The sequence below is a fragment of the Procambarus clarkii genome, chromosome 54 (assembly GCF_040958095.1).
Source record: "Procambarus clarkii isolate CNS0578487 chromosome 54, FALCON_Pclarkii_2.0, whole genome shotgun sequence".
Classification (NCBI taxonomy): domain Eukaryota; kingdom Metazoa; phylum Arthropoda; class Malacostraca; order Decapoda; family Cambaridae; genus Procambarus; species Procambarus clarkii.
In genome coordinates this window covers 24,940,052-24,954,699 of record NC_091203.1, presented here as the reverse complement: position 1 = coordinate 24,954,699, position 14,648 = coordinate 24,940,052, and the positions used below count along the sequence as shown (strand labels likewise).

At 43.9% G+C, this 14,648-nt stretch overlaps 1 non-coding gene across 1 annotated transcript in view; it reads right to left on the bottom strand.

The window, feature by feature from the left end:
• The window catches only part of LOC123771312 (uncharacterized), a 74,699-nt gene that overhangs the window by 14,801 nt on the left and 45,250 nt on the right, over window positions 1–14,648 (bottom strand). Inside the window, exons 8-10 of the transcript XR_011222853.1 lie at window positions 12,627–12,739; window positions 5,243–5,318; window positions 2,192–2,345 (exon numbers count right to left, since the gene is read on the bottom strand). This is a non-coding gene — a transcript (uncharacterized protein). The remainder of the gene's footprint in view (window positions 1–2,191; window positions 2,346–5,242; window positions 5,319–12,626; window positions 12,740–14,648) is intronic.

The following is a 14,648-nucleotide window of genomic DNA, read 5'->3' as shown; positions in this document are numbered from 1 at the left end:
ACAAGATGCTAGAGCATAAAACTATGCAAATAAAAGTAATACTGTGCAGTGGCACCTCTCAAATCTGGTCCTCCTTAAAAGTATCCCTCTAAACAATGGTCCAAATTCAACCAATATATCTTCCCTCCAAATTTAGATTTTATTTTTAGAATAAAGTTCGGATTGTGGAAGGGAGTTATCTTGAGAGGACATCTTGAGATGATTTTGGGACTTAACGTCCCCGCGGTCTGGTCCTCGACCAGGCCTCCTTTTTGTTACACATCTCCCAGGAAGCAGTCCATAGCAGCTGTCCAACTCCCAGGTACCCTATTTACTGCTAGGTGAACAAGCGCATCAGGGTGAAAGAAACTCTGCCCATTTGTTTCTGCCTCCACCTGGGATCAAACTAGGAACCTCAGGACTACGAATTCGAAGCGCTGTCTACTCAGCTGTCAGGGGACCTGTGAAACCTGGATCATTAGGCAAAGTAATTTCAAACAGCTCATACTTTTTCTAAAATGTTTACAGGCTAGTGTTCTTGTTAATTAAATTGAGCTTTGGCCTCACACACGTGGGGCCCGCAGATTGAGTCTCCTAGAGCCCAGGTGAATGGAATAGTGTTTTGTTTCGTTCAGTGGAAGTGTCAAAGACCTCCCTCCTCCCCCCAAATGAGGGGGAGGTGGGGTAAATGAGCTGGCACCAGTTTCATGAAATTTTGATAGATTCTTTACATTGCCGGGGGGGGGGGGGTAGTTTATAGCCGTTTCTTGAGGCTGTGGTCTCCTTTAAAGGTCTCTGTGGTTTCTGGCTTTGAGGTGGCCTAGGATACCAACTGGTGGTGGTGAGGCATATCACATTCAGAGTATTTACCCTTGCAGCCATGATTGTTTGCCTTGTTTACCATGTGCTGCCTAACTTCCTTCAATTGATTGAGTGTTTTGTTGTGCCTAGGCTTTCTACTGGAGGTTTCCCCCCAGCTTTGTGGATGATCTCTGATCCCCTGCTTCCCTCAGCAGAGTGCATGGTTCTGGTCCTGACCAGCACTGTCTGGGACTTGATAGGCTGTGGTAGTACCAGAGTTAAGCTTGGGAGCCACTGTGGGCTCCCTCCTAAGAATTGTAATGAAATAGTAACAAAGAGATGGCCTGTTGATAAGCATTTTAAATCGTGTTAGAATGAGATCTATCTATCTTGAGATGATTTCGGGGCTTTTTAGTGTCCCCGCGGCCCGGTCCTCGACCAGGCCTCCACCCCCAGGAAGCAGCTCGTGACAGCTAACTAACACCCAGGTACCTACTTTACTGCTAGGTAACAGGGGCATAGGGTGAAAGAAACTCTGCCCATTGTCTCTCGCCGGCGCCCGGGATCGAACCCGGGACCACAGGATCACAAGTCCAGTGTGCTGTCTGCTCGGCTGACTGGCTCTATGTTACATGAGCAGTGTGTTCATACAGATTTGAACCAAGAGAGGCCCTTGAATCTGTTTATGTAACCTGCTGTGTACATTTCTATAGCTTCGTAGTATAATCAGCATATATTAGTTATCTTACAAATGTTATGCTATATGTTTTGTCAATAAAAGTCTCACCACTATAACTAAGTTTTAAGTTTTTAAGTCTGAACACCTTGCTACTCGAGCCACAACTGTAATGATTTACATAAATCACTTACACTTAAAAGCTTCTAAATCTAAACATACAATTTTACAAATGTTCAACTAGAAACTTCAAATTATGACCATTCCAATGTTTAAGTTTAAAGTTAACGTACAGATTCATTACCCATCAATCCTACATCATCCTCACAGAAATACATATGTATGAAATATACTGAACACATATACTGAACTGAACAATATACCCCTCTAAGTGGTGAGCCGGTCAGCCGAGCGGACAGCACACTGGACTTGTGATCCTGTGGTCCCGGGTTCGATCCCGGAAGCCGGCGAGAAACAATGGGCAGAGTTTCTTTCACCCTAGGCCCCTGTTACCTAGCAGTAAAATAGGTACCTGGGTGTTAGTCAGCTGTCACGGGCTGCTTCCTGGGGGATGGAGGCCTGGTCGACGGGCCGCGGGGACACTAAAAAGCCCCGAAATCATCTCAAGATAACCTCAAGATATAACATAGTAAGGCAGTAAAACTGTCAACACAAACACCAATTTGGAATGTAATTTACTAAGAAAATGCAAACAAAATACATAGCATCACTAACTTTTGATTTTTTGTCTGATTATTACTCGGTGGTAATTTGGGTTCAGATGATGCAGTGAGATCAGGAAGACTTGAGAACAGTTCCTCGGACTCGTCACCACTATCAACTGCTGGGCAGGTAGGAGGCAGCACATCTTCTATTGGATATACATTTCCTAAAGAAAAACAATACAAATGACCTTTTCAGCAATGACTTTCTAATAAACTCTCTATTTTTGTAATAATTTTACTTATGCTATTTCTCTTCAAATCCTGGCAAGATTGTCACATAAACTATATTTTAAGCACTGAAAATACATAGCAGATTTAGACACTAATACAGATTGCAAAAGTCTTCACATTCAGCCATAAGATAAAATAAGATCATGAAACTCCCTAAGTGTGCTCTGCCTTAGTAACTCCCTTATGCTTATGAGACAATTTTCTGTAGCTACCCATCTTTGAGGCAGATGAGTAGATCCCATCACACAGGGATCGCAGACAAAACCAGTAGTGAGGCAAAGTGTTTTAGAAGCAATGAAAGGCATCCAAACTCCCTCTGGGGAAATTGCAAAACTGACTAAAACAAAACGGTTGAGAAATTTTGAAAAGACTTTCTAGAAGACTCTTCCATTTTGGCCAGTTTCACCGACTTGCTCACCCTCACTCTTGAGCTGAGGCATATCATACCGAACAAGAGTCCCTCAGGGAAGGAGCTGTATATGAAGACATCAAAGTTTTGTTAACACTCTGTCCAAGGACTAGGGTGGCTCCAAAGGAGGATGAGCCAGATGCAAGTGAAAGCAAGCTTCACAGATAATGCTAAGGCAATATTCAAATTAAAACCTCACAACAGAGGCTCTGCTAAAGCTGAACAATAAGAGGCATCAGAATTCTGCATAAGCCATCTCTCCACAGACTGCCAGAAGTGGCAGGCGATCACAATGGATAATGACAAAGATCCGGTGAAGAGCCAAAACTAGCCAAAATGTTCTCCAAATCATCACATACCACTGTCTCAAGGAGAGATGAAAAAACTAAGACAGGCACCTGCCTATGGTGATGGTACAGCAACCCTGGAACTCAAGATAGCAGAGATAGACAAATTGTCAAGAACCATACCGATTGGGTTGACTATCAAATGATGGCGAGAGCCTCAGAAATGAGCAGAACTGAAAACCATCTCAGGAAGTAACCAGACAAAATACATCCTCTATGTATTGACTCACTGCACTGCACAGTCTAAATGAACTAAATGGTGATAAATGATATAATTAAACTCAGTTTTCTAGCTTTATTCAACTTGGTTCCCTACATGATGTCTGAAAAAACACAAATCAAATGTATCAGAAGGGAATTACAAATCAACATAATAATGAACCCTACAACAAGAACAAATTAATTCTGCAAGAAACGAATACAGTATAATCTAATGAACAAGATATTTAGAAATATCACATTCTTCCCTCCTATTGATTGATTGCTAATCATAGACATTGAAGTATGTAAAAACTAGCTTTGCCGCAACTCCCGCCTCATGGCTGGCTCGGGGCAACCACCCACGGGGCAAGTGTTCGATGAATGTTCACGAATTGTGACATCACTGTTAGACTTCCAGGCTTCACTATGGCCAAAGTCAGTTACATATGTTTTTTTTGTTACTATTTTTCCCATGATCAGGGAATGCATTTTACCAATATTAGAATGATTTTTCCTTGTGCACTGGGAAGATGTCAGCTATTAACAGGTGCACAACCCAAGGCTTATATGTCATATATTTTAGGATGGAGGTATTTTCCTTCTTGCCTCTGATGATCTGAAAATTCTTGGATGAGACAATAAGTATTTCTGGCTAGTTCTCAAAATTTAGAAGAAATTGAATGAGGAAATGATAAACAGAACAGGAGGAGGGTCACCCGAGAGTATACATACAACCGTGATAGGATTTCCTGTGTGATTATCAATGGATGTGATAAACAATAACAGGTTCTTACTGATGTGAATTCCCCTGTATCCAACATGGGCTTTCTCTTAAGATGTGCAGCATTGCCAAGTGACTTATTGAGGTGTTCTTGAGATCAGCAAAGTGCCAAATTTTTGTTTTATATTTACTGTTGAGGGGGACTGGTGGAGACAAGGGTGTCCGCAGCCTCACATGATTGAAAGCGATCCAGTTTGGACATACGATCCTCTTATTGGTGTTCGAAAAAAGCCTCTGAGCTTAGTGAGTGAATCACGAATGAAGGTAACCTCTAAAGAATTAACCCCGTTGCACTGTTTACAAGCACATTGACATGCCCCTGATGTAAGCCACTCTAAGAGCTAGAACTTATGAATCAAGAGTCACATGGGAAGAGACTGATTGGAACCAGCTGAGACAGAACAGCGCTGAAGAATACAGTTGCATTGCGAATCCTCTGGAAAGGGTGAATGGCCTGCAGCTCAAACCAAACAGTAGTCAGCTCATGAATCATGAAGAGTGCCTGCTACATATGAAGAGGCAACTTGCCATGACCAGTATGGTGAGTGCTAGAAACAAACTCTCCAACAAAGAGCTGAAGCATCCATGAAAAACTGTAGCACAGGTGGGGGAAGAATGCCCCAAAACTGCAGAGCCCCCAAGGTCTGCACCCAACGGTCCTGGCAGTGGCTAATAGGGCTTCCCCCAAGAAACCAGATACTGTAGTCTAGGATGAATTAAAGTTTTCTCCTGTGCTTCCCAAGCCCCTTATATGACTCTGCAAGGACATTTGAAAAGACTCCTGCCTTGCTTGTGCTGTTGGAATTTCATCATGCATAATAGTTCATGAACCTTCTCTATGGGAAAGCAAATTCTGACCTAAGGGAGCAAGTGAATGTGTCTGCTCATCAGTTAGCTTTTCATATTGACTGATATTTACAACACTTGGACTTTCTTCCAGGTCTTTCCTAAACTTTCCTTGTAAAGATCCATGTCCACTCTGACATGAAGTACTGCTCTCACAACCCTGCCACAATGTTGTACATGACTGAAGTATTTACTAGTCATGTAAAATAAGAAGCTTGTGTTTAATAAAAAATATTAATGCCTCACCTGTTTCAGAACCTTTCTTCTTTTGTATTACAGCTTCTAATTCTCGGACTCTTGCTTTAATATTTCAACCTCATTCCTGTTATGAAAAAGTTTGAGGTGAAATACTGAATTAAAACCAACAACCTGAAATGTGTTTCTAAAATAACTTAAACATTACTGATTTCCTATGATAAAAGATACATGAGATGTGGTACATGATACAGGAAGTTATCAATAACTTCACGGCTAAGGTTAGTGTATGCCCTGAAAATGGTAGCTGTCCTGGCTTTCTCTACTCCCAAAGATGCACAATGGCACACTTCAGGTTTTCACCAACTGCACTCGAGTTTATAACATAATGTCTAGGTCTAGATAATTCATAAGGCCAAAAGTTGGGAGAAATATTATTTACTGACTATTTATGCAGAGGAATTACTGTAATTGGTAAATTTAAATCAAACAAATTACCACACGATATCAAAACAAAAGCAGCAGACCATGTTTTAATTAATTAAGTAGCTTAAAAAACTAGCATTGAATGTAATGAAATGCCTCTTTGTCTACCCTGTGACTAGCCACACTGAAATAGCTCCATACATATAAGCCACATCTGCCCCAGGAGTCCTTAATAGCCTGCCTGAGACTACATGTCAAAACCTGACCCCTTCACAGAGATGCAGGGAGTAGCAGATTCATGATCGCCCTCACTGAATAAATAACCAGCAAGGAAGGAATCAAAGGAAATCAGACAACTGTGAGGTTCATGTTCACAAAAGTAAACAACTCGACAAATAACCCCACACAGTAGTTAGGTCATAACATTCCCTAGTGTGGTGGCCACTGCTGGGGTGGTAGCACCAAGGGAGCTGCCGGCACTCGATGTCAAAAATCATCATCCGTGCGGAATCCAAGAACCAACTGATGCATCTGGTAGGGAAGAGCACAGTGAGCTACTGAGGCTTGAAAGAACCTTGAAAGCAGAACCTTGGATTAAACAGGATGGGCCAGAATGGAGGTCCAGGGACACCAACTAGGAAACCCAGCCACCACACCAGGTGGACCTGAGCTAGAGTGGTCATGCGGAAGGTCAGATCCAGAAGGAAAAGAACCAAATCCGAGATGGAAGGAACATATCGTAGGACCGAAGAGTTCTTCACAGGGACCAGGAATAACTGGGAACCCAGTTGCAAAGAGATAGCAAAGAGATGAAAACCTAACCAATACAACCAAAATGCAATGACCGAAATGAGTAACAGGAAAAACAAACCCAAGAACAGACGAGGAGTCACAGTAACGTGGCTGAAATATGTTGACCAAACCAAACACTAGAAAGTGAAGGGACGATGACTTCTGGTCCATTCTGGATCATTCTGAAGTCGATTGTGAGAATGAACTTGAGCCACAATCGACTCGAGAATGGCCCAGGACGGACCGAAACGTCGTCGTCCCTTCACTTTCTAGTGTGTGGATTGGTCAACAAACCAAAGAACCCCAAAACTGGAGGAGGGGTCAAAGACCACCATTATCACAGGCCCAGGGAAACTACTAAGAAAAAAAATACCCCCCAATATGGGACTAGGAGCTGGCTTCCAAGAAACTGTCCCTAAGAGAAGACTACTCCGACCATTAAAAAAAGAGAGCATGGGCAAGCACAGCATGCGGCATGCTAGAAGAGCTGCAAATGTCCGCAACTGCCTCCTGAAGACGGGGGAGTGAGTCACTTGGGCAAACCTCTGAAACATGCGCTGCAGGTCACCTTGGAACAGCGCAAAAAACAGACTAATGGCAGGAAACAAAAGTCAAGTGAACACGAGAAGACCCCCATGAACTTCTGCACCCAAGGAGAAGCAAAGAGCAACTGCACAAAGAGCTCCCACATGCCCATCAGGGCAGGTCCAGAACAAAAGGGCAAGGTTCCAATGATGCAAATAAAATACACACCAAAAAAATTTGATAATAGAGTCCAATTCATGCCACTTGAGCGAATGGACACAGTGGTAAGCTTCATCTTTCAAGTGTTCCCGAGCAGCACATTCTTTGCTCCACTCCTGAGCTGTGTTTGCTCCGGTGCTTTCCAAGGATGTAGGAAAGTGGTAGCTCCATTGGTAACCACCTGCACTGTCCGAGGCCCTTATTGCTCCAGACCACAGGGTGTATATCCACCTTGAGGTGGTCTTGCCTGGTTTAGATTCCTTGTGGAAGGGCTCTCTGAGCTTGCCCATGAGGACATGACATTGCTGGGGTCCACTCCAGGGGCGGAGGTTGTGCTGTCTCTCGTTTCAGTCATCTTGGTGGGTTTGCCCGTGATGTATGCCCCTTTCCTTCAGAAGGCAAGGGCAGCATTTTATTTGGCCTGCCTTGTATGTCAACAGGTTGTCTTGACCTTCTATTTAGATTTGGCTGTCTCTTACCCTTTTCGATTTCTTCCTTTTTTCTCCCCCTCCTCTTTCTGGAGGAGGTCGTTGCTTAGGTTGTTTCTGAAGCACTATTGATCATTAGTTCTGTGAGACGTTTGGTTGTCCCGAGGAGGACTTCTTCACATCAACATGGAATCAGCACCTTTTCTCCTCCAGGGCTCCATTCCCTAATCATGATGCACTTGCTGTCGGTGTCTTTTGACTGAACTGGTTGAGATAGAGGTGTATTATCCTTTTTCACCAAGTTCAGTTGTTGGTCTAGGTACTATCCAGTCAGGAGTCATACTAATGGAGGGTAATCCTTCTGGCTCTCGGCCCAGCCTCGATTTCTGACACTACTGGCCTAGTGTCCACCAAACTCTGGCATTTTTCCATAGTTCCACCTGAATCTTTCCTCATGGCAGAAGTATGAAGTTGCCTGGCACTTGTTTCACCACCACTTGTCTGTCATCTTTCCGTGGTCTTGGTCAGGTTTGTCCTGTCTTTCTCTTCATGGTTGTTTCTCGATTGGCTTCTCATGCTGAACTGTTGCCGCTTATCGTTCACGAGATGCTTTGGGCCATTTCTCCCTGCCTGGGTTCTTCTCTTCATGCTAGTGTCTGCCACCTCTCCTCCTTCCTGTAAGTTCCATTTTTGTTATCTGTGGATAGTCAGCTTTAGAGAACTACTAGGGTGCTCCCTCCAGAAACCCACCATTGAATGTAATGAAATACCTCTTTCTGGTAAAGCCCTGGAGACTCCCTGATTTCTCCCCTCCCTCAAAGTTAATCAGTTCATCGTGGGTTGTTCATCAACTCCAAAACTGAGATGGGGAGTCGACTGAGGGCTGGAGCCAGGCCTCCTGGAGTGGTAGTCGATACTACTGAGTTCAAAGTTAGTTTAGGAGACTCCCTTGTTCTGTGTGAATCATTTGCAGAGTTATTTGGTGATTTTGAAGCTTCATTTCCTGTATAACCTCCAGTTGTCTGTAAAACTGCACCGACTTTCTGGAAGCCTTTTCTATTGGGATGGCAGATTGCCACTCACTCCCTGCACTTCTGTGAGGGGGGCCAGGTTCTATCTCTAGACCCGGATTCATAAAGCAGTCACGCAAGCACTTACGAACATGTATATCTTTTCTCAATCTCTGGCGGCTTTGTTTACAATTATTAAACATTAAATGAGCTCCAAAGCACCAGGAGGCTGCTTATAATAATAACAACAGTTGATTGGCAAGTTTTCATGCTTGTAAACTGTTTAATAAATGTAACCAAAGCCGTAGAATATTGAGGAAAGTTGTACACTTTTCTAAGTACTTGTGTAACTGCTTTATGAATCTGGGTCCTGGTCTCCAGTAGGCCAAACAGAACTTCTGCAACTGAACAAATCAGTTCACTACAAATCACTACAGTACATTAGTGTAGTGTAGTGTACTGTAGTGTGCCTGCAACTGATGTGACCCATTAGCTTGGAACAATATCAACAAGATAGCTTCAGGGAGCCACCAGAGGGACTCCCCCCAGAAAAGGTCCAGGACAACTTAAGGAAGAGTGAGAAGGACTATCTATCTAAAACAAGTAAGAGTGATTTTCAAGGCTGACCATAGGTGACAACATTGGTTATGAGACATCGCTCCACAAAGAGCCAAGCCTCCCTCATATTGATGCAGGAAAGAAAGGTACAAATGTGACATTAAAAAGACTGCAAACAATGGGAACCTGACGGAACACTGCAGATGGCACAACTGTACTAGATGCTTGACTGATGGAAGCAAACAGGGCCCAACAATAATGGATCAAGGACATGAGAGCCCAGCACAGATAACCAAAACTCTGGAGGGGTCGTAGAAAAGCAACAAACAGGACAAAGATGCTGATGAAGCCACGGAAGGAGAAACCAAGCAACAAACGCTGAACCTTCCCTCTGAAAGGTGAAGACCCAACTACTGAAAAGAGGTAACAACATTGGGCATCAGATGACATTCCCAAAACTCCCTGACAAAGGAGACACCACCAGATGAAAAGAAAATGGAGGCAAATGCCAAAGCGACACAAGAATGTGGAAGACACGCTGCACCACCATCAAAAGGACAGCTGCAGAAAAAAAAACCTTGAGCACCAAACAGGACACTGGAAATCAAGCAAAAAAAATCCACAAAGACCGGCAGTGTGTTCAGAACCATCGAGACAGGATACCTCACGGAGTCACTGGGAAATGCAGAGCTGCACAAAGATGCTCAAGGGTGGACACAGAGTCCAAGGATTAAGAAGTTCCAGCTCACCCAACCTTGGAGTCAAAAGATACACCAACAGCACTCTTGGTGCCAAAGTGAGTAACTAGCCAAGCTACAACAAAACCCCACATTGTGGCTGCAAAGTGGACCCCAGTCAACTGTAACATCTCAACCTTAGGAAATGAAAGTGTGACGAAAGGCAAAGAAGAAACCACACGTGCCTCCACACCACAGACAAAACTGCTTGCCAACACTTTAAGCCAGTCCCTAAGAGGCCTGCTATTGGGTTCTACATCTGTCAGGAGCAAGGCAAGCACCCAGAGCACAATCCATGCCATAGGAGCCAAAGCAGGGTGACCAAGCCTACCAGTAGCACAGTCATTAACCAGCCTTCTCGGCCAGTTCTGCCTGCTTGATAACTGGTTGATGGGGTTCTGGGAGTTCTTCTACTCCCCAAGCCCGGCCCGAGGCCAGGCTTGACTTGTGAGTTTGGTCCACCAGGCTGTTGCTTGGAGCGGCCCACAGGCCCACATACCCATCACAGCCCGGTTGGTCCGGCACTCCTTGAAGAAAACAATCTAGTTTTGTCTTGAAGATGTACACGGTTGTTCCGGCAATATTTCTGATGCTCGCTGGTAGGATGTTGAACCTACCGCGGACCTCTGATGTTTATACAGTGTTCTCTGATTGTGCCTATGGCACCCCTGTTCTTCACTGGTTCTATTCTGCACTTTTTTCCATATCATTCACTCCAGTATGCTGTTATTTTACTGTGCAGATTTGGGACCTGTCCCTCAGGGGAAAATAAATAGCAGCAATTTTGCATCAGACATAAGTAGTGAGAGTGTTTTGGTTAAGATAAACTCCAAAGTGTCATCTGCTAGGTAATGTTTTCGTAATTTTCTTGGACAAAGAAACCAAATCCATTCCAGTTTCCCCATAAATAATGTTAAATATGGGAGAAATTTAATATATGAATATACAATCTGGACCAACCAGTCTGTAGTGGATATGTAGGGCCTGTGGGCCACTCCAAGAAACAGCCTGTTGGATCAAGTTATCACATAAGAACAAAGGTAACTGCAGAAGGTCTATTGGCCAATACGAGGCAGCTCCTATCTATAACCACCCAATCCTGAAGGAATTGGGTGGTTCACAAGTCGAGCCTGGTCTCAGGTCGGGCTCGGGTTGTAGAAGAACTCCCAGAACCCTATCCAGGTATTTATCACGACAATCATAAATAACATGTAAGTGTCGCGAATATAAATAAAATATTATAAATTTTTAAGGACTGGTTAATGGGCCACCATCACCTTGCCTCACCAAGCCACACCTTGCCTCACCAAGCCACACCCTGCCTCACCAAGCCACACCTTGCCTCACCAAGCCACACCTTGCCTCACCAAGCTACACCTTGCCTCACCAAGCCACACCCTGCCTCACCAAGCTACACCTTGCCTCACCAAGCCACACCCTGCCTCACCAAGCTACACCTTGCCTCACCAAGCCACACCTTGCCTCACCAAGCCACACCTTGCCTCACCAAGCCACACCCTGTCTCACCAAGCCACACCCTGCCTCACCAAGCCACACCCTGCCTCACCAAGCCACACCTTGCCTCACCAAGCCACACCTTGCCTCACCAAGCCACACCTTGCCTCACCAAGCCACACCCTGCCTCACCAAGCCACACCTTGCCTCACCAAGCCACACCTTGCCTCACCAAGCCACACCTTGCCTCACCAAGCCACACCTTGCCTCACCAAGCCACACCTTGCCTCACCAAGCCACACCGTGCCTCACCAAGCTACACCTTGCCTCACCAAGCCACACCTTGCCTCACCAAGCCACACCCTGCCTCACCAAGCTACACCCTGCCTCACCAAGCTACACCCTGCCTCACCAAGCCACACCCTGCCTCACCAAGCCACACCCTGCCTCACCAAGCTACACCCTGCCTCACCAAGCCACACCTTGCCTCACCAAGCCACACCTTACCTCACCAAGCCACACCCTGCCTCACCAAGCCACACCTTACCTCACCAAGCCACACCCTGCCTCACCAAGCCACACCCTGCCTCACCAAGCCACACCCTGCCTCTTCCTTATTCTGACATAATGAACCAAACCACATTATTTTATCATACATAAAGATAAAAACAACATGTGTAGTTTTCAAAGACTAGGAGCAATATATAAGGACAAATTTGCATCATACATAATATGAAAGTGAAGGAGCGTGGGGCGAGGATCACAAAATATAATTGGCTACTTAATATTTTCATAATTTTCTTGGCCAAATAAACCTATCCTTGCTATCTCATCTTAAATAAAGTGAATGATGTGAGAATTTAAATATTTATTAATGGAAGAATTGCTAAGAAATAGCCTGAAAAAAGTTAGAAGTTAAGCAGTTTTGGTGTGTGGGATACCCGAAGCTTCCTCACACCCAGCATTATCAAGCCTAAATGATGTCAACACGATCTTCCCCTCAAACACCTGGATTTTCAGATATCAGGACATGTGAAAGTACCAATTAGTCTGGATAATCAAGGTCACACTGAATCAGCTAATAGGACAGTATCAGTCTTGGTCAAAATATTGTATCGGTACACTTCTATGTACTGTACAACTATTGACAAAACTAAATGGTGTATACTAAAACTATAGTTAATGAACCAATTTGACCAGAGTTGTTACTATGATGCCATGTCTGATAGTTTATAATACAACATACTGTTAACACCATGCTACTGAATCCATACAAGATAGTTACCTTAACTTGTTTTTGCCTCTGTGTGCTTACAGCTTTCACTCTGGGAAGAATATGCACTGCTGTGGCTTATATTGTCCATGTCATCCTCAGTCTCTTGATCAGAGTCTCCTACGCTATTTGGAGCTTGCCCATCTGCGCATGAGAGAAGATATAAAGTTGGATGCAATGAAATTCCCATTTCTGAGCACTTAATCAACACCTGTCCTGAGCTCAGGCACAAGAACCATAAGGTCTACCAATTCTTAACCATTAAATCACTCTCAAATGATTGGATGCTATGCTCGAATATCACAAATAGCAGTACAGTGTATCACAAGTAGTTAACGTTAATATTGACCCTCAGAATATGAAGGGAAGGGAATATCAGGGGAAAACACCAAGCCATTATGACTATATAGCACTAGGAAGGGGACAGAATAAGGATTTGGGATGAGACGGGGGGAAAGGAATGGTGCCCAACCACTTGTGGACGGTCGGGATTTGAATGCCGACCTGCATGGAGCGAGACCGTCGCTCTACTGGCCAGCTCATTTCATTTCAGAATGTGAAATGAGCTGCTCTGACAGTAACGTAAGTGAGGGCTGAGGAAGAAGGGGAAGGTGGGGAACTGACATGATGCTGCACTGACAACCCTTATACTTCCAGTTGCCAACTGGGGTGTATTTCTTGCAACAACATCAGAGTCTGCTGAAAATGAAGTGATCATTAATTTTGTTGCTAGTAGTGATAGATAGGATTTTACAGGAAAGAGATGGTTGGGTTGACCGCATCTATCTGGACCTAAAAAAGGCTTTCGACAGAGTTCCCCATAAGAGGTTGTTCTGGAAACTTGAACATATTGGAGGGGTGCCAGGTAAGCTCCAAACATGGATGAAAAATTTCCTAACTGACAGAAAAATGAGGGCAGTAATCAGAGGCAAGGTATCGGATTGGAGGAATGTCACGAGTGGAGTACCACAGGGTTCAGTTCTTGCACCGGTAATGTTCATTGTCTACATAAACGATTACCAGTGGGAATACAGAATTATATGAACATGTTTGCTGATGATGCTAAGATAATAGGGAAGATAAGAAACCTAGATGATTGTCATGCCCTTCAAGAAGACCTGGACAAAATAAGTATATGGAGCACCACTTGGCAAATGGAATTTAATGTGAATAAATGCCATGTTATGGAATGTGGAATTGGAGAACATTGACCCCCACACAACCTATATATTATGTGAGAAATCTTTAAAGAATTCTGATAAAGAAAGAGATCTAGGGGTGGTTCTAGATAGAAAACTATCACCAGAGGACCACATAAAGAATATTGTGCGAGGAGCCTATGCCATGCTTTCTAACTTCAGAATTGCTTTTAAATACATGGATGGCGAAATACTAAAGAAATTGTTCACGACTTTTGTTAGGCCAAAGCTAGAATATGCAGTGGTTGTGTGGTGCCCATATCTTAAGAAGCACATCAACAAACTGGAAAAGGTGCAAAGACATGCTACTAAGTGGCTCCCAGAACTGAAGGGCAAGAGCTACGAGGAGAGGTTAGAGGCATTAAATATGCCAAAACTAGAAGACAGAAGAAAAAGAGGTGATATGATCATTACATAAAAAATAGTAACAGGAATTGATAAAATCGATAGGGAAGATTTCCTGAGACCTGGAACTTTAAGAACAAGAGGTCATAGATATAAACTAGCTAAACACAGATGCCGAAGAAATATAAGAAAATTCACTTTCGCAAACAGAGTGGTAGACGGTTGGAACAAGTTAGGTGAGAAGGTGGTGGAGGCCAAGACCGTCAGTAGTTTCAAAGCGTTATATGACAAAGAGTGCTGGGAAGACGGGACACCATGAGCAGTAGCTCTCATCCTGTAACTACACTTAAGTAATTACCAGAACACATACTGTACAATCACAGCCAGAGTCAACACCTGAATCAGAAGAGCTCCAGGATATTTCAAATTCCTAAGTATTGTAGAACAGGTTGATGACCATGAGTGGTGTGCCAAGAAACAAAAAAGTGTA